The sequence below is a fragment of the Schistocerca serialis genome, chromosome 3, assembly GCF_023864345.2.
Source record: "Schistocerca serialis cubense isolate TAMUIC-IGC-003099 chromosome 3, iqSchSeri2.2, whole genome shotgun sequence".
NCBI classification, from domain to species: Eukaryota; Metazoa; Arthropoda; class Insecta; order Orthoptera; family Acrididae; genus Schistocerca; species Schistocerca serialis.
The window spans coordinates 492782347-492803583 of record NC_064640.1 but is presented as its reverse complement, the minus strand read 5'-3'; the positions used below and the strand labels follow the sequence as shown (position 1 = coordinate 492803583).

General features: G+C 42.5%; 1 long non-coding RNA gene across 1 annotated transcript in view; it reads right to left on the bottom strand.

The window, feature by feature from the left end:
• LOC126470381 (uncharacterized) overlaps positions 1–21237 on the bottom strand; it is a 319496-nt gene that overhangs the window by 66766 nt on the left and 231493 nt on the right. The gene's annotated exons all lie outside the window — the stretch shown is intronic.

The window sequence follows — 21237 nt, the reverse complement described above, 5'->3', positions numbered from 1 at the left end:
TCTGTGTACACACGCATTGTTACTTTAATTCTTACTTCTGTTTGATGTAGAGCCTTCCCTTGTCAGAAAACTAATTCATGTTTTTCGCTGTTGTAGATGAGGTAATGCAGCAGTGAGCTTCGAGAACCGTCGGCAATCCTTACTGATATGTCACGTGTAATTTGTTTCAGAAGCTTCAAATGCGAGAGGTAATAAAATTTCGAGTATCGCTCCATCGCTTTCTTACAATTCTCTCTTCTATCTTGCACAGTGCCAGAGTGTCTCATTCTTTTTTTTTTTTTTTTAACTGTCAGTTCCAGGTATTAAAAGAAATGTTTTAGTATTATGATAGTTCCAAAGTATTCTATTTGTGGAAGACTGTTGATCTCTGCCACTGATTAATCGAGCTCGGATTGGTGTGACCTTTAAGTATTTATTGACACGGGAGAGCTCTTGGACATTTGGGCTTTCGCCAGCTGCAAGTGCACACCCCGGCGAAATAGCCATCTGTGTTTCTAAATGAAGTTTCTTGTCGGCCCCCAGTACGCTAGCCGGCCGGAATGGCCGAGCGGTTCTAGGCGCTACAGTCTGGAACCACGCGACTGCTACTGTCGCACGTTCGAATCCTGCCTCGGGCATGGATGTATGTGATGTCCTTATGTTAGTTAGGTTTAAGTAGTTCTAAGTTCTAGGGGACTGATGACCTCAGAAGTCCCATAGTGTTCAGAGCCAACCTAGTACGCTATGAGAGCGCTGAGCGAGATAGATTGTTTATGCTGAGATAATGTATGTCTTGCCTCGCACCGTCCCCCTAACGGATTGTTTCGTAAATGCAGCAAATGGATTTAGTTACCCTTTTCAAACCAACTATGTAGAATTTACAACTTTACATTTTCCTGTTACGAAGACTGATTTAGAATAAGAGTACCTACTGCATGTTAAGGAGCACGTTTTTTTGGCGGTGTGGTCAGTTATTCTCCTTTCTTTAATTTCGAAAAGTAATTTAACTTCTTCTTTTTGCACTTGGTGTTTGCCAACGGAAACCGTGCTTGTTTGTTTTCTGAATCGAGATCACTCAAGTAGTAAAAGCAAAACCACGGTTCCGATTTCACTTAAGATCAAATGTTAGGATCAACTGACGGGGTTGTAAAGAAAAAGAAAAACAGGAACAAGATTTCTTAGAGTCGCAAGAGTCTTCGAATGTTTCAGACAAACACTCGAATTCGGTAACTTTTAATGAGCACAAAAAGGGTATTGGAAAAGGGTAAGGTAATCCCTTACTAGAATTAGGCAACTGTGTACTCAAGTAGCAGAACGGCCGGGCTCTCTGAGTAACATGGGATGGAATTTCTGGTCGTGAACATACCTCTTCACTTCTGTGGCTTCCATCAACTGACTAGCATCTGTGCAGGCTTACATACTGCTTCGTTGTGTTCTTCAGGTTATTTTTATCGAAGGGAAAAATATGGCAAATAGACATACTTCGCGACCCTTTATAGTACATGGGGTAATGTACATTTGGTTTGCGATGCTTTTAAATTCAGTCCTTATTGAAGCGTTTTAGGACGTCAAAAACGTGGATAGGATGCTGGGGTAACCAATGGAAATGCTCTATGAAATTGTTCACTATAGGCTGCGAAAACTTATTTTCGCGTTTGGAAGGTCAACATGATACACCAGTTCCAGGACACTTAATGAACAGAAGAATGTTACCAAATTCTGTTAAAAGAAAAGACGAAGCTTTGGATGAAAGACTATCAAAGCTTATTCCTGAAGAAATAGGTGGCATTCCATCAACAGTAAACGTTTTAACTCGAAAAGATGTAGAGCATATACGAACAACATTACTCACTCTTGTTTGAAGAGTATGCCGAAACTGACAAAATCTGCAGCGGAAGTTCAGATTGCCTTATCCTAGATAGAGGTAACAACTATAAAAGGCGAAAATTTTATCGTCAGTAATGACATGGAAAATGCCCACGTTATTTTTTCTACCGACTCAAATCTCGAATTTGTATGTCAGCAGGAAATTTTATTGATGAATGATACTCTTCAATACGGAGGAAAATATTTTATTCAGCTATTTGCAATACACTGTTACTTTGGAGGTTCTTACATACCACCAGTCTTCAGCTTTATGAAAGAAAAGAAGGAAACCTTTCTGAAGAATCTGAAGTGTGTTAATGATGAATGCAGGATGATACAACTGTCTTTTCACTCAAATTTTGGTCATTGGCTTCGAGCAATCCATCGATGAGAGCGTTAAGATTGCTTTCCTGTCAGTCAAGAATGTTGATTGTCAGTTTTATCTAGCTCAAACTTACTAAGTACAATTATAATTGTTGTTTGATGAAAGATATCCTTTTGTTGAACAATAAACGACCATAAATTATACGGAAGGCTTATGCAACCTTCCGTCGGTACTTGGAAGAACAGAGACATAATATGAATTGAAATGCAGAACACTGATATTTGTGAACCATTAATATCATGTATTTCAATTCATAATATAGAATCATATTCGTCCTTTTGTTGACGTAGAAACAAGGTGTGTTGCAAATTTGACGCGTCTGTGTGTCTGCCTGGCATCAGAGTTCGCAAACCACTGGAGCGATTTCAGTGCAATTTGGACGCTGCTTTAATCGGGGTGGCTCTTAGCTATGACAATCTGTTCACCCGTTTAATGATCATCTGCTATATAAAGTAAAAAAGTGTGCTGACAGCGCGCTCTCTTGCAGTAACCTGCCTAAATAAGAGATTCACCAAACTGTGTTGTGTTGAATTGTACATCTGAATACTGTCTTAATAAAAGTAAGGAGGATGGAAGTGATTAGGGTATAAAAGAAAGGAAATGCATATATGTAAATCATATGGTTGAGGTACTGTCATTTTTCTGTTTTGAAGTTGCGCACCACGTAACTTTAGAAGACGAAAATGGTCATTGTGGGTCAACGTCAATCTCGGTAACTTTGGTGTAGATCTTTCCAAACGCTACAATTTGGTGGTATCTAGTCTGATGTTACACTTATAATTTAGGAAACAACTTCAAAAGAGAACAATGGCGACAAAATTCCCGACGTGATTCACTGTTATCGCCATACATATTCCTAATATGCGAAATTGAGAAAATACACATCTAGCAATGCCTAGCAGGAGAATATATCTGTGAAATAAGAAAACGAACTATGTAAAATGGACAAATGATTGCAGAGTACGACTATTGTTCGTGTACCTGGTTCTTAATCCTCTCATCGCAAATGTTCTTCCAGCGCATAAAATCGCACTTAAAGTTGGTGTCTCCATTATACTGCAGGTAGTTTTTGTAGTCTTTTTTTTAAATTTTGAACAAATTTTTTTCTTTTTGTTCCTAAAATTACCTAAAACAACACGACTTCAGTGCCTTTTCTGCTCAGCGCTACCAGTGGTAACGAACATTGCTTATGTCACAGGCTTTACCCTTAATAAAGAATTTTTATCTTTTAAATGTTCAAAAATAATATTTTATTCTATACGTTTCAGGTGGCGAATAATACAACAACTTTGTTTGTCGTCATTGTACAAAGAGCAGAATGGTGAAAAGGGGCAGTGACTTATTTACTTAAGCCTCCTAGATATTCCTGATGTTTTTGCGACCTGGTCAGTATACAACCAAAAGACAAAAGACTCACGAAGTTTGCAGGTTACAGTGTCGAAAATTATATCGACGAGGAAGAACAGGCATTGTTTCCTCCATACATTTTGGCAGAAAATTCTGTATCCTTGTGGAGAACTACTAACGCCAGTGAGAAGAGTTTTCATTCTCGATTCAATACTTCGTGGGGTCTCCTCACAAAAATCTTAAAAAAACACTAAATACAAAAATTAGTTATAAAAAATTGGTGAATTACAAAAGTAAATTTTGTAGAGTACGTATCATAAAAAGCGGCCGCAAGTTGAGCGTGAGCATGTAAAATAGTTAGCTGTTTTCATGAAATATATTATCGAGTGTAATGTTAAATAAAGTCTCTGTTTTTACGTATATGTTGTTTTCAGCCGGCCGAAGTGGCCGAGCGGCTCTAGGCGCTACAGTCCGGAAACGCGCGACCGCTACGGTCGCAGGTTCGAATGCTGCCTCGGGCATGGATGTGTGTGATGTCCTTAGGTTAGTTAGGTTTAAGTAGTTCTAAGTTCTAGGGGACTTATGACCTCAGAAGTTAAGTCCCATAGTGCTCAGAGCCATTTGAACCATTTTTTTGTTGTTGTTTTCATTTATATCTCTTTCATTGTACCGCTGTTTTCAAGGTTGTTTTGAAACCATTGCCAATAATGGCAGCAGGTAGAAGTTACCGAATTCGTGTCATTCGTTCGCAAACTGATTTAGGTGAGTTGTCGGATTCGGGTGTTTGGTTTTCTACCAGTAGGTAAAAGTTGTCGACTTCATGTGAGCCCGGCAACAGTGACGGCGATGCTGCTAGTCCTAAAGACAACAGCTGTCCCGAGAGGATTGCCTGGATGAGAATGGAGAGAGAGAGAGGACGAGCGCACCGATTACGTGACACTAATCTCTCATAAGCCGGTAGGTCGGCTGCCTACTGTCTCGGCGTGCCTCGGCTGGACAACATTTTGTGAACACGGCCTTCACGCCGTCTGGTTTCACTTCCGGCATTCTCGCCTTGGGCGAATGATGTAGCCACACTGACATACCTATCTGTAAAAAATTAGCTCACACAAACGCTTATACATAAATGCGTGTTTTTATTGTTTAATTAACCACTGGACATGGATATCAGTACACATTGTGGCATCAGAAAAGTAAGTAAGGAACAAGCCAACAATATATGTGCTAGTCATCTCAAGTAACTAAACACTTAAATTTTATTTCTTTTTTGACTTTGTGCATGTGTCTGGGCCAATACGGCAACCACTACAAGCTTACTGAATTAACAGCTATGTAGATAAGTAATATTACTACATCTTTATGAACGTTCACATGGTACAAATGGCTCTGAGCACTATGGGACTTAACATCGGAGGTCATCTGTCCCCTAGAACTTAGAACTACTTAAACCTAACTAACCTAGGAACATCACACACATTCATGCCCGAGGCAGGATTCGAACCTGCGACGTAGCGGTCGCGCGGTTCCAGAGTAGAACGTTCACATGTTCAAATGATTTTGAACCTCTCCTTTGGTAGATATAGGTAGATAATATTATTAACTCGTATTATATGTCTTTGCAAGTCTGCCATTTTAAGTCCAAGCTAATTATTCAAGTGTATTAATTTTTCACTGTTTCAGGGACAAATGTTCCTGTAGTTTATATTTTTAAGTTTCCTCTTATAATTGGATGCAAGATTGCTGACAGTTTCGGAACTTTTTGACTTGCAGCAGGTAATTTGGTGCGGAGGTGTTTTCTCTCGTGCAGCCATTAGTGACTATCGTAGATCGACATCAAGGAAGTTTTATTCTTCCATAAATAGGTGGTGTTGTGGTGATGTGGTGATGTGGCAGTGCCATCATATGTATACCTTTGCGATAATAAGCAGAATTGGCAGCTTAATGTCCTTAACCGTGCTACAGGAAAATACACGGTTAGTGGCTACTGGTGTAAGATTCGAGGACATCCCTTCGCTGAGGCAGACCTGAGAGGGTACAGTGACGGACTCGGGTTGTCACAGCACTATTAATACAGGCCAGTTCGTACGTGACACCGACATTGCGCCGTGCTCATTGTGGAAGAATACCAATACCTAACTGTCCGGACGATAGCCCATCAGAAGGGTCAGCGGCGTAGGAGCTTTTGCGTAAATATCCGAAAAAATGAGTGGCGATACAGCATATGCAGTGTACCAACTGCTAGGGAATTTAATGGACATACCGGAAGTGACAGTGGAGAAGTTTTGGCAGGATTATCATGCCTTTTAGCGTGTAGAGAAAAATTCTTCGTCGTCACTGTGGCGAAAGTTGTGTATCTTCCCGTCCAAGCCGTAGTTCTCTGGAAGAGTAAAGGAATGTTGATTAGTCGTGGGGTCTGTGCAGAGACGCATTACAGACAGGTCGCATCGAGACAGAGGGGCACTTGGTCACAGCCTGGCGCAGTTTTCGCTGAATCCTTCAAATGTCGTTTGTTAGTGCTAGCGCTTAATAGAACTGATTTGTTTTCTCGCTTTTGCTTAGTCTCACAACAAATGAGAAGTCGGGTGACCCATAAATATAAATATGACAGATTTCTTCTACGTAACTAAATTATGCACTCACTATGGTGGCATTCCGTTTTACAGATGATGTCCCTGCATGGAACAATATATATATATGGTAGGAAATTTAATTTATATGACAAATGATTGATGAGAACTGCCATCATTTATATTTAATAATTTTGGAATCCCAGAGCATTTACAGTTACTGTGATAACGAATTTGCTCGTTTTAGGCACTATAAGGCTTACAGCAGTTTGCATATTGTTTTTGTGTTGAGCACGTTAAGACTTCCAAGCAGACAGCACTCTCCGATGACAAGCCCTGGTGCATCACGCTCCCAGCAGTGATCCTACTCACTTCACTATGTAGCTCTAACAGCAGTAAGTTTTTGGCAGGGTTGTTCCGAAAATTCTGTACCTGCGTCAGTTGGTACACTGTGTTGGCCGCCTGAAAATTTCTTGCGGGTGACTTGCTCACCAAGGCCACCCACGTGCTACAGAGCGACAGCTAATTCATGAAAATTCAAATCCTGCAAAAATTGGTCGATATAAAGTAAAGATATGTTCCGTATTCTTAACAAACTCTTCATGTAAGTAACTGGACATCACTACTTCTCTCGGTGCCGTAGTTTAACCTGTATGTACGTAAACGTCATTGAGCTTAAATAAACCAGAACATATTGTTTGTCAAAACTGTAAGTACTATCAAAATTATACTAAAGAAACATCGTCGACAATCCAGCCTCATTACATACATAACCCAACGCCTGACTCTTCTGGAATACTGATTCGTTTCACGGTGACACTGAGCAGTTGTAGAGATTCAGCCAAGTCTCCTCCCAACATAAGAATTGATAGAACTGCTACATTTAATAAATCTAAACTTCCTACAACTAAGTATGCGCACAGCTCGGGTGAATAATAGCTGTCACTCCACGTACCAGAGCACGCGCATGTAACAGCCTAAGCAAATGCTTGCCACTGTCACAGGATTAACCGGTGAGATACTTGCAAAGATTCCTCGTATCACAAGTGCGACCAATATCGGTCACTTTTTGTCAACATGACATCTGTTGTTCGACAGTTTAGTAGGATAGCAAAGTTTTTCAGGGATACAAGTTCTCACAGTGTGTACTGCGTTTCTATGTATGCGATGTCCCAATCCAAGATGACGATAAGCATGTCCCGTTCCTAAGCCACGGCGCCTTGCCGGCCGGAGCGGCCGAGCGGTTTTAGGCGCTACAGTCCAGAACCGGGCGACCGCTACGGTCGCAGGTTCGAATCCTGCCTCGGGCATGGATGTGTGTGATGTCCTTAGGTTGGTTAGGTTTAAGTAGTTCTAAGTTCTAGGGGACTGATGACCTCAAAAATTAAGTCCCATAGTGCTCAGAGCCGTTTGAACCACGGCGCCTTCCCACGTTCCCCCACCCTTCCGATCCCTCGCCTATCCTTCTTCCCCTCTCCAGCATTCAGAGTCTAGTTCTTTTCCGGCCATTAAAACGAAACAACCAATCAGACCTGCCATCTTGGCCATGATGAAAAGTATCTGAATTAATCATTTTCAGAAGTATCCAAACAACCTGCAATATTTATCAATAGTACGTTACATACTGATGTAACATACAGTATATTCATGCGTGTATTATTTATCAAACACACACACACATAAACTGCGTAATGTCTGCATGCAGTGAAGTACATTTTTTTCTATTGGCGCCATGTTGAAAAGTATGTGATCGACCTGAACAGCCAATTATATGTAGCCTAGTGACGTCTGCACCATCTCTGAAAGCTAACTGTGGCAGCTGGACTTGACGAGAGCAGTGGGGTGCTTTGTCAGCAAAAACACACACGCTCACACGACAGCTTCAAGTTTACACATGTCACAGAAACCTGACACATACATTGTGTAACTTCTGCGTGCGAAAGTCTCCAAGCAGCCTTAAGTCGTTACACATGCACTCTCTTACAAGGTAATCAATGAATTGTGAGTTTTGTCAAAACCCAGCCATTTTATAAAAACTTTATTTCCTTTTGTACTTATGAATTTTTTCAAGTAGACGTGTGGATGAGTATTCGGTTGTTTGTAGTTCTGTGCCTGCTACAGGTCCCGACCGGATATACGTTTGTGGGTTTATTTCCTGAATTGTTAGAATTATGAATATCGCGGTAGACCAGTTGGGATGAAAAATTTTTCGAAAATTCTTATGTTTGCTAATTCTAAGAAAATCAACGGCTCTGAATTTAGTTTCCTGCGGACCTATCATCTTCATCTTATTATACATAGCAAACAAAAGGCTATTATCTATCATATCAACAGATACCTTATACATCGTTCCACGTTTTGTGTGATTGCAGTGACTTCCTTGCACAGTATCAGTCCGTTTAAAGAAGTGTGTGCAGGGAAAATTTTAAACATCTTAATTTAAGAGTTCTATTGAATCGCTGCATAACACAAACTTTCGAAATAGAAAAAGATGAGTAGTAATTAATCTTACGTTTTCGCATTTGCTTTTTGAAATTGGTATTGTACTCGTAAAATTGGTTACCAAAGTGAGTTTGTAAATCATATGGATTCTAACCATTTTTGCTATATAATTTTCTAAGCATACCTTCAACCTCAATATTAGTACTAGTCTATGTAGTAGCGACCTATACATATTTGGAATACACATTAATTACAATTAATAAATATTTATAGCCTGAATTGTCTTTGGAATATGCAATCAAACACTCGCTGATGTCAATGATAATTTCATCACCACTGATTAAGCAACTTTACATTTAACTCAGCAGTAACTAGTTCATATCTGTGAACACGCATTTTCAATCGTAGCGCAGAAAGTGAGGTGCAGCCCTTGGCCGCAGTACTTTGTACGTCATATTCTGGCAACAAGTCCATAACCCATTTCACTTCCACCAAACCTTCCATGAAGATAGGCGACTTTGGTGGTATAACTGAGCGTAAACCTTTCATTGCCACCTCCATTGATGCACAAGCTAACACAATAGCTTTCATCTGTGTTGCTCATGGCTAGTTATCTTACCAATAATTCTTAGATGGTGCTATTGTTTCGTACCCAATTGACAGAATTTCATTCCCAAGTAATGCCACATACGGAACTTATTTTTCTCGATTAGCAGTATATTTACTTGGAATCACTTTGCATAACTAGGCTGGCGACTGTTTCTCATTTACATGCCTACAGATTTACTCTAAAAATTGAATAACATTGCTAACGAAACATAGTTCGATATACTTCCTTTGGTACATGATCTCAGTCAATTTTAATTCCTGCAGTACGAGTAACAGTATAGGGGATTTGCTCACATAGTAAGTGATGTAGTCTCGTCACATAGACTGGAACTTAATCAACGTAAAATGCTGCCTTATTTGGCGACCTGTCTGTTGTGGATTGGCAAGAGAGCCAACCCACTATGAGAGGAAGCCGAAAGGCACGCGTTTTAGCTCACGCAGGCTGGCGTGAGGTCTGGAACAGGTCAAGGAAATGAGACTAGCAAAAAAAGGACGTAGCTGTGGAATACTTAACTTTAATCCATAAATGGTGAACATCGCTCTTGACGGTACATGTTTTACAGCATCAATAGTAACTGGTAATGGCGCCTTGCTAGGTCATAGCAAATGACGTAGCTGAAGGCTATGCTAACTATTGTCTCGGCAAATGAGAGCGTATTTTGTCAGTGAACCATCGCTAGCAAAGTCGGCTGTACAACTGGGGCGAGTGCTAGGAAGTCTCTCTAGACCTGCTGTGGGGCGGCGCTCGGTCTGCAATCACTGATAGTAGCGACATGGGGGTCCGACGTATACTAACGGACCGCGGCCGATTTAAAGGCTACCACCTAGCAAGTGTGGTGTCTGGCGGTGACACCACACTGTCACCTTGCCGTAGGATAATACAAATACATGGAAAGACATTGAGAAAAAAATGAGGAACAGTTTAAGTCATTCATTCCTTACAAAGAGTTATAATACGAAAACTCATATGAATTCCGGGAAATGAAAACACGAAAGGAAATTATTAGCCGAAAACATACCCAGACCAGCGTGACAAAGCTTACCGCACTAGTGTCAATAAAATCGCAACGCCGGTTGTTGACGCGGTAAACAGCTTAACTGTATAATAATCTTGTCCAGAGTTACCATGAGAATTCATCCCCGAAATATCATAACCATAACTGACTGAGTCTACCTGCGACTGCTTCCAAAATGATGGAAGTTAACACATGTACAGGAAAATGGCGGCAACTCCGACACTAGTTTTAATAACAGTGTGAAGCCAACCAAGTACTTCAAACGATTCGGGCTCGTAGATAATCTCTCAATGCTCCTCTAAAGTCGTACGCAGCATAGCAGTGCACTTCCTCTGACAGAGAGAGGTTCCTGTAACCAACTTGACAAGGGATGGCTGCAACAACGGTTCCTGCTCCTTTAGGTTGGTGGGGTAGCTCGACCTGCTGGCGCTTAGATTAGGGAACCTGCTGTAGTGACAATTCTCTGAACGTAGGTGAACGTCAGCTCTACGCGTCGGCGTGGCTGCTAGTTGCATCTAAAAGTAATCGACCCAAAGTTCCATATGTTTTTACCATCTTGTGAATTTTCTGAAGTAATTGATCGGTGACTATAAAAATTGCTCCAACCGCAACATTCAATGGTCCTCTGACCTGATGAGCCATTAGTGATTTCAGTTCGCCTGGGAAAATAGCTTTTGAAGCATTAACTAACTGATTAATTTATCAAATTTTTAATTAATATACTTATAGATCTGAGAACACTCTTTGAATTCGAGGTTGCTGATGCAGTCCAGACCCGCAATTGAAGTAAGATTTTAAATTAATTAAACTCTTCTCCTTTGTAAGGGGACTGGACTGGACGGCTACTGAGGTTTCTCTGCATGTTTTGTTTCTATCGAAAAAGTTCTCTGGTTACAAGCAGAATGAAATCGCCAGAAGCAACTGTACTATTCCGACCAAAACCCAACACCTTAAAAGCAAGTTCCTTCACAAGAAACTTATTTTCTTTGGCATCGAATCCTTGGCAATCAAATAGGACGGTGTACATTTCTGGAATAGGAAGCATAGCAATGATTTGTCTCACGCTACCCTCCAAAGCATGAGACAGTTGTAAGATATCTGCCTTCCGCAATGTGAATAGAATTGAGGTGAGAACAGAGACAAGATTGTAGCGTAGACGAAGTTCAGAGGTGGTAGGAGGACCAAAACAAGAAAAAAGTCTTGTAAACATGGGCTCTAAATTGCATGAGCTCTTGTTCATCTTCGATACTGTGAAACACATCTATTCTATTGAACAAGTGCCCATAGCTGTTAAGGTATGAATTTTAGAGCACATGTTTACTAGGCACTTTTATCAGAACGATTTTCGCCTATATCTTTGGACTCGTTCGTTTCCGGACCAGGGTCTCTTACCTCGCATTGATATATTTACCCTTCTCCGTCATCCCTGAATCACTCTGTACACAGCTTGAAGATGTGCCCGCGGTCGAGGAAGTGTGAGAAATTCGCTACCAGCATACATGTCTATCGCAGCGTCCCCCTTAAGATCTTGAGACAGAAGTTACACAGTTTCTACTGCTATGACATGCATTTTTCTTTAATGCTATCCCTTTAACCGACCAGCAATGTTTCTTACATCATTAAATCTCCGATATATTTGTACGCCTTGTCCTTGTTACGCGGTTGGCTACAGTCGTCATTTCTAAAACAGAATTGTGAATAACCAAACATTCTGCCATCATATTGGTTGGGAACAATATTTTTGTTTGCATTTCAATTCGCATATCAATAGCAGTCGGTTTCAGTGTTCCATCATCCTGACTATAAAATGTATGGGAAATTTCTGGAACTCTGTACAACTCATGAGGGATTTCTCCGTAGTCCTCTCTCCTCAGAACACAGCGACTGATAATTACGGCACATTCTTTACAGCTGCGCAGTCTTCCTTGTGTTAAGATCGACCGAGTAGCTCTCTTCGGTATATTTAGACGAATTTGGATATTCCTCCCAACTCTGTTATGTTTCTTGCTTCTAACACTCTCCAATGACTGGAAATGAAATTACTTTTTGGCTGAAAATCTGAAATTAAGTATTTTGCTGTTTCGAGAACAGTATTGAATTTAAGTACTAATTTCTGGTTCAGCGCATTCATTTAACTCTCAATGATGGAAAGCTAGAGTCAGGCTTAGGTAATTTTTTAATATCTTCCATAATGCTAATTGCTCCTTCTCTACTGTTCATATTTTTGGCATTTCTCTGCACACTTTTCCAAGTAAAAGTTTCTACTTGGTTTTTGCTTTACCTGAGGTCGTTAGTGTTTTGTTTGCTGCGAGTCACTGCAAGTTCATGGCAAACGTCTAAAATAATCCTCCTATAATCCTCTGCGAATTCAAGTACCTTACTGAGCGGGAAGCAGAAACTGAAATGCTTGTCATTTTCAAAAACTCTGTTAGTTAATCTCTAGCTCCCTAACAGCATCCTGCACTGTTACGGCATCAATCTGCGCAAAAGATGCATAGCCTTACACTAGCGGTGCTAATCTCAGATTGCACACATGATTAGCAATTTTGTTATTCAGACGAAACTGAGTTTCTGCAAACAAGTGACGTGCATAATTTTTATTTAAGTCAATGTCAACAACTTTCCGCATCCCTGTTTGAAAAGTTTGCCTTCAACGTACAGACAACTCTCACAAGGCAGTAGGTTACTCATTTCACTTTATGTCATAATCTACACTCCTGGAAATTGAAATAAGAACACCGTGAATTCATTGTCCCAGGAAGGGGAAACTTTGACACATTCCTGGGGTCAGATACATCACATGATCACACTGACAGAACCACAGGCACATAGACACAGGCAACAGAGCATGCACAATGTCGGCACTAGTACAGTGTATATCCACCTTTCGCAGCAATGCAGGCTGCTATTCTCCCATGGAGACGATCGTAGAGATGCTGGATGTAGTCCTGTAGAACGGCTTGCCATGCCATTTCCACCTGGCGCCTCAGTTGGACCAGCGTTCGTGCTGGACGTGCAGACCGCGTGAGACGACGCTTCATCCAGTCCCAAACATGCTCAATGGGGGACAGATCCGGAGATCTTGCTGGCCAGGGTAGTTGACTTACACCTTCTAGAGCACGTTGGGTGGCCCGGGATACATGCGGACGTGCATTGTCCTGTTGGAACAGCAAGTTCCCTTGCCGGTCTAGGAATGGTAGAACGATGGGTTCGATGACGGTTTGGATGTACCGTGCACTATTCAGTGTCCCCTCGACGATCACAAGTGGTGTACGGCCAGTGTAGGAGATCGCTCCCCACACCATGATGCCGGGTGTTGGCCCTGTGTGCCTTGGTCGTATGCAGTCCTGATTGTGGCGCTCACCTGCACGGCGCCAAACACGCATACGATCATCATTGGCATCAAGGCAGAAGCGACTCTCATCGCTGAAGACGACACGTCTCCATTCGTCCCTCCATTCACGCCTGTCGCGACACCACTGGAGGCGGGCTGCACGATGTTGGGGCGTGAGCGGAAGACGGCCTAACGGTGTGCGGGACCGTAGCCCAGCTTCATGGAGACGGTTGCGAATGGTCCTCGTCGATACTCCAGGAGCAACAGTGTCCCTAATTTGCTGGGAAGTGGCGGTGCGGTCCCCTACGGCACTGCGTAGGATCCTACGGTCTTGGCGTGCATCCGTGCGTCGCTGCGGTCCGGACCCAGGTCGACGGGCACGTGCACCTTCCGCCGACCACTGGCGACAACATCGATGTACTGTGGAGACCTCACGCCCCACGTGTTGAGCAATTCGGCGGTACGTCCACCCGGCCTCCCGCATGCCCACTATACGCCCTCGCTCAAAGTCCGTCAACTGCACATACGGTTCACGTCCACGCTGTCGCGGCATGCTACCAGTGTTAAAGACTGCGATGGAGCTCCGTATGCCACGGCAAACTGGCTGACACTGACGGCGGCGGTGCACAAATGCTGCGCAGCTAGCGCCATTCGACGGCCAACACCGCGGTTCCTGGTGTGTCCGCTGTGCCGTGCGTGTGATCATTGCTTGTACAGCCCTCTCGCAGTGTCCGGAGCAAGTATGGTGGGTCTGACACACCGGTGTCAATGTGTTCTTTTTTCCATTTCCAGGAGTGTATATGGAATCGTGAGAAAACACTGGTTGACCAACTGGATTATGCGTATTGCTGTATCTTGCCTACTCGTCAAATATGGGGTGCTTAGGAAACCTGTTTTCTCGGGTCGCTAGACAACAATTGAAGCAAATCGTATTAGAGTTTTATTACAGACAATAAATGACAGCACTAAACTTTGAGAATTTACAGTGATGAGCCGCAAGCAAAAAACGACAGACAAAATAGGAATTCTCTTCAGTATAGACAATTCGTAATACAAGAGAAGTAATACAGTTCCTAAGTCGCTTCTATACAAGTGCCTATTCTTGACGGCGCTGTGGAAGTCGTAGAACTGCTAGTCTTCAACTGGGCCGCTGCCAGGCGTCGCGGCGCTATGTCCTCTTCGTGTCGAGGGCGCTGCCGTCAGGTTGTCGTCCTAGAGAGGGGTCGGTCCGCGTGCAAATGGCTGGCGTCTTCTTCATGGCCCAATCTGCTGTAACGTTCCCGACCGGCATGCCCGCGCTTGACTTTACGCCGGATCACGTATGATATTCGAAGAGAGTAATAGAGTCGTCAACGAGAATGCTCTCACACTTTCAGTATGTAGCTCATCATCGTCATCATAATCTTCTTCTTCACTCACTATAGTCTCAAATGAGAGCTCACAGAGAATGAAGTCGGTGTTTAGAGCACTGTATTGACAACTGACTTATTGTCCACCCTGTATATATAATATGCATGTTGAGACAGTCAGCAGACAGATGTCGGTGTATTACACATTGAACATTATAGGATAAAAACGTTAAGTTACATTTTATACGATGCACAAAACAGAACGACAGGAGATAGTCAGATACACAGTTTCATTCAGCTGCCACTTCCTCACTACATCACTCGAACAATTAGTTTGTCTGTTCATTATCAAGATAAATATGCGCATTTATACCAGACTTCGAGACATATCAGATGGTGTGTCTCACGCATATGTTGCATACGTGTAGCTTTTTCTTGCTGTTATGAACAATTCTACATGTACTGGACGTTGTCATTCCACTTACGTTGTACCAAAAATCTTTATTGTTTACACATAGCGGTTGTAATTTCGAAAGGTTGTCAGCATCAGGTGGTGTGGAAGCAATCAATCACCTTCCCAAAAATTTATACAAAGTTACAAGTATTTATACCGCCGTATGTTTTATAATGTTCGGGCCATGCTGTCATATATGACAACTTCATGTTGTTAAGTAGGTGCCGTTGCCCCACGTAACTAATTGTACGTTCCTTTCTGTATGGTCAAATTGTGAACTTTTTAAAGAGGAGGGAAGGGGAGACTGATTGCTTTCAGACCACCGGGTGATGAGAAAAGTCGAAATTGCAATGGCTATATATAAACAATAAAGGTTTTTGGTTCATCCTAAACGGAATGAGAACTTTCGGTAACTTCACCAAGGTTGTTGACCAAGTCCTTGTCAAAATTTTGAATTTTACATATAATTCTTAATAAGTTTGTTAATATTTGTTTATATAAATATGGTAATAATAATGATGAATTCGTCCCTTTTTGCGAATCCAGTGCTGTCATCAGATTTCCTGTAACTTGTCTGGAAGCGATTTTAGTGTTTTGGTGAATATTTGAAACTTTAGTTTTAACACAGAATCTCTAGATACTGCTTAGTGTCCACAACCACCCGATGAGACAGTTGGCTCTGGCCGCCGTGGTAATTCCAGGCTGCGTTCAACCCACCCAGTGGCCTGCTGCTCGCCAATCCACATCCCCTCATGGCTGCTGCAGCCACTTGGAGCTCTCCCCAGTGTAAACATACCTACCTGATCTACTGGCATTGCGACAACTTGCCATTTATATGGTACTCACCCAGACCTTCCGTTCTCTGATTAAGTAGTACATAGTAAACACACCACTCGTAATGTTACACTGTCACAATGTGCTAAGTCTTGCTAATACATATGAAGTTTACAAACTTCAAAAAAATGGTTCAAATGGCTCTGAGCACTATGGGACTCAACTTCTGAGGTCATTAGTCCCCTAGAACTTAGAACTACTTAAACCTAACTAACCTAAAGATATCACACACATCCATGCCCGAGGCAGGATTCGAACCTGCGACCGTAGCGGTCTCGCGCTTCCAAACTGCAGCGCCCAGAACCTCGCGGCCACTTCGGCCGGCTTACAAACTTCAAACAAACATCTGGCTTATAGGTGACTGAACTGTATTGTAGTTAAACTTTATTGTATAGTTTTCTGAAATACCTCACTATTTTCGGAGTAGATGGTAAACTGCCGAAACTGTCGAAGTAAAACACTTTATTACCCTTCTCCTTGTAAGCACTCGATGTGAAACAAGTTCACTTTCTGTCTGGAGGTTAGCAATCGCACTTTCATATTTTTAGGCTTTTTCGGTATAGCATTTTTCATAAACACACCAGAAATTGTATTTCCAGTTTTTTAGTGTCATATTCTAAGCCATTATTATATAGCTGACCCCCGGGGTGGTGATATGGCTACGTTGTCAAGATTTCCAACGGATGAGGGTTGAGGCTGGACAGTAGGTCGATGAAGACTGAGAAAAGCTACTGTCAAAAATCAACAATTTAATTCCAACTTCTACATCAGCACTGCGTCGATCTGGGAGGCGGCCGTGCTCTTACACCAAGGAAAGAGGGCCGGTAGCCAGCCAGGCGGCTGCTAGCGACCTGCCAGATGCCTGCAACAGATGTTCGCGCTCTACTTTGCTGACAATTGCAGTCAGTGCCTAGCTTGTTCCCTTTTTGGGCGAGTCACAGTATCGGCACCAGTGGCGCATGGAGACGGGCAGCAATCTTGCAGAGGTAGCCTCCGATCTCCCCGATAAAAGACTGCACGCTGGTAGTCAAAGTTTGCAGCGAGGAAACGCTTCCACCGTGTTGATAGATTCAGCTGCTGTGCCCGGGATGCGACCAGCTGCCTCTTATTAAGAATCCGGCTGCTGGTGAAGTGAGCTGGGAAGGCCCGCTGCACTGTGGCACAAGTCCTAAGGCCAGACTTATGCAGGAAGCTGGTACTGCGACAGAGACTCGAACCTGTGGCTGCTGCTGGCGGTTCCATGTCGCCTACGCGTATGGCGGAGCTCCTTCATCCAGTTATATGGCTGGGCTGCGAATGATTCTGCTACAAAATCGACAGCTGTTTACTCCAGATAACAGAGCGCCCGTTATGGCATTTCGCCACTTCTGATCACGTACTCGGAAAAACCATCAAAACCCCGATGACAGAGAAATCCTCTTGTCTATGCTATGCATTACCGCTGTGCTAGTAGGTTACACCGAGCGACCCTAGTCCGTATTGCAGTAAATCAACATTTTTTTTTTTACCTTAGCCAGTAGGACGACACGCCGTGCTCACTAGCTACCGGCGGCTGATGCAACATTCCACCACACCTTCTCGCAGATTTTCTTTTAAAATGGTTGTGGCGCTACAATTAGTTAGCGTTCTTGTTGGAAGACGGCTGAAGGAAAACTTTCTTTGTCCAATACAGGCCAAATCCATTTTCCCTTTCCGGTCCCAAACACAGTCCTTTCACGAAGTACTATTGCTCCAATTCTACGACTAGTCCGTTGTATTCCAGCTAACTGTTTGTGAGCAGCAGTTGCATCAGTAACAGCCTTATCAACCCCTGCTGTGCCTCCAGCTTATCCTCCAAGCACTGATAAAGCAGCAAATACTGGAATGAGAGGAAATGTTATACCAGTTTTGACGATGGATATTGTAGAATTTCTGTCGTGTGATTTTGCTTCTGAAGCAACTTTGGAAGCAAGTTGTGATACAGTTTTAAAAGCAATTTTGGCAGCTACTCTGCTGTAATTTAACCCAATAAAAACTAACACAACACAAGATCTTCAAAATTATCCTACAATTCTCAGGGCTATCAATGTTCCCAAAACTATCTGTCCTATAGACCGATAAATTTCAACAAAGGTTATAAATATACCAACATCATTAAGCTTGTACTCGATAAAAGTAGTGGATCATTGGCGGCATCCGATGCTAAGCATATTGTACAGGAATGCAGAGAGTGAAAATGCGCTTGACAGTCAAGATTGTAAGAGAGTCTCCAATGAATCGTCAGCTCATACGTACTATATTCCTTAAAAATAACCCGAACGAATTGTTTTAAAGAGATAATCAGTCTTGGCTGCAAAACTGGCTTTATTATTTTTTATATTTTGACAATAACGCGTTTCGCCTTGCTCAAGGCATCTTCAGACTGACCTACAAACAAAATGCAAACTATTCTTGAAACTGGCATGACCTCGATTTAGTAAAATTTTGGACTATCAATGAAAATATTAAAGCCGACTTACTGGCACAACGGGTGTTACATATAGGGTGCGGATGTCTTAGCAGGCAAACGCCGCAGTTAACATTTTAAGAATATTGCGTAGTACCACTAAAAAATAATAAATTTGATATAATAGCCGAAAGTATTCAGAAGCCAGTAACTGATCTATTCCATCAAGGACACCAATAATCACAACAGAATTCTTTCAAACAACTTATTGAAATAAGCTGTTGTTGAGTTGTTGAGTATACGGGAAGTCACGTTTAAAATACATAAGACCTCAGGAGGTAGTTACCCTTGTCGAGTTTTAAGAGACTTTGCGCAGTGCCCTATTAAAATAAAATAAACCAAATGAAGGCATTCAAGGCGAGTAATCTGCGTTTTCCTCTAAGCAACGTACTTGCTCAATAGCATCTGGGGTAATGGTAGTCACCATCTTTGCAGGGTAGTTGTGGTCAATTTATAAACTGACCTACGTTACCCAACCTAGTTGCATCTGGGGTAATGACAGTCACCTCGATTGCTGACCATCACTGCCTTATCCAATATAATGTGGATTAATGGTATAATCTCCTCCCCCCGCCCCAATCAACTGCTCTGGTCATCATTGTCCCACCCAATAACACATGGGGTAATGGTAGTCACCCTGTCAATTGACCATCATCACCCCACCCAATGGTATTATCCCTAGGAAGTTTTCTGATTGGCTGCATCGTTTCATTGGCCAGGAAAATACTGGGCAATGATTCGGAGATCTAAATGTGTGTGTTTGATACATAATAAACAAATGAATATACTTTCAGTTACAACAGTATTGTATATATCTTACGTATTTTTATTGAATATTGCAGGTCATTCGGATATTTTTTAACATCGTGCTAAATTCAGTTCAAATAACTTTCTGCATGGGCAAGATGCCAGCTATGATATCCTGTTTCCTTGTAATGGCCGATAGAAAACTGGGCTCTGACTGGCTCAGACTGGGAAGTAAACAACACTCAAAGGATGTACAGATTTGAAAGAACGCTGTGAAAGGGAAGGTGACCCTTTTCTAAACAGAAATTTAACGTGGGATGAGAACTGGTTTCACCATGTTAAATAAGAGTCCAAAAGACAAAGCGTTTAATGGAAGAATATCAGCTTACCTAGCCGAAAGAAATTCAAAACGCAAGCATCAAAGGGAAATCTGGTATCGACCGTCTCTTGCCCAAGATGTCGTCTTTTGTGATTATTTGGAAGGTCAGCGTATAATAAAGAGTGCCGAAAGTTAACCCTGTGGGGACTATAGAAATGATTGAGAATGAAGTAAAATTTACTAACAACATTTATTTTTAAATGGAAAACCAGACATAAATCATGCCAAACAAGTTTTGATTAAATATCATAAACAACTAATAGGTGGTTTAAGACCACAATGGACAAGGATTCTGGGTGGCAGAAGTTCAAGTATTCTGGCACCAAAAACGTGGATAACGCAATCTGAATTGATCTGATGCTGAGCAGACTTTGATTGGTCAAATCTACTGTAGTTTCACTACATAGGTGCATCCGAGAGCAAGTGGCGATTGAGATCTGTATGCCCTCACAATGCCGGAGTGGCAGTAAGTACGTAACATTGTTTACTTCGTGCGGTGATTTAACTTGCAGCTGGCGAGATGGGTGCGGCGGAGGTGAGAGTAAGGCGGCACCTGTGAATCGATCGCGGCCACGGAAGAAATACCAAAATCTCACGGTCTAACGATCAGGCAGACGGATCGCAATTTACTCTCTACCAGTGCCCTGTAAACAAGATGGATTTCAGTTTGTGACACACCCGTTCGCTGGTCGTACCAAGGACCATTTTGGCTCACTTACACGACAGAGTGCACAAGGATACCAAATGTCAAGACTGGTAAACCAAGCCGGCCGTTGCGGCCGAGCGGTTCTAGGCGCTTAAGTCCCGAACCGCACTGCTGCTTCGGTCGCAGGTTCGAATCCTGCCTCGGGCATGGATGAGTGTGATGTCCTTAGGTTTAAGTAGTTCTGAGTCTAGGGGACTGATGTCCTCAGATGTTAAGTCCCATAGTGTACGGAGCCATTTGAACCATTTTCGTTTGGTAAACCAAAAGCGAATAAGTGTGCCCTTGGCAAACGAGTTGTCCTAGACGATTGAAATCACAGTCAGTACAGTAATAACTTCACCACAGGCTCCCCAGTCTAAACTACTCGCGAGTGAAGTCAGTCTCAGGGCTGGTCCCAAGCACCAACCTCACATGCCAGAGCATCAACCAGAAATGCTCTTACCAGACGAAAGTCCAGCACCCGAGTGGTTTGCACTTCTTCAGAAAAAAATTCCGTTTTCCCGCAAAGTGCACGAATGACACAGTCTTCACCCTGTCTTGAGCCAATCACAGGGCCTAGACACTAAACCTCCTCTCCCACACGACAGCACAAACTCATGTCAAACAAGGGCAAGAGTTAAGAAACATGTGTCTCTGGAAAAAAAAGAAACCACCAATTACTGGCTGTTTTAAGTTTTCACAGAGGGGGAAGATGATTTTCTCTGAAGTCGTGTCACTTCCCATGCCAACAAGCAAACA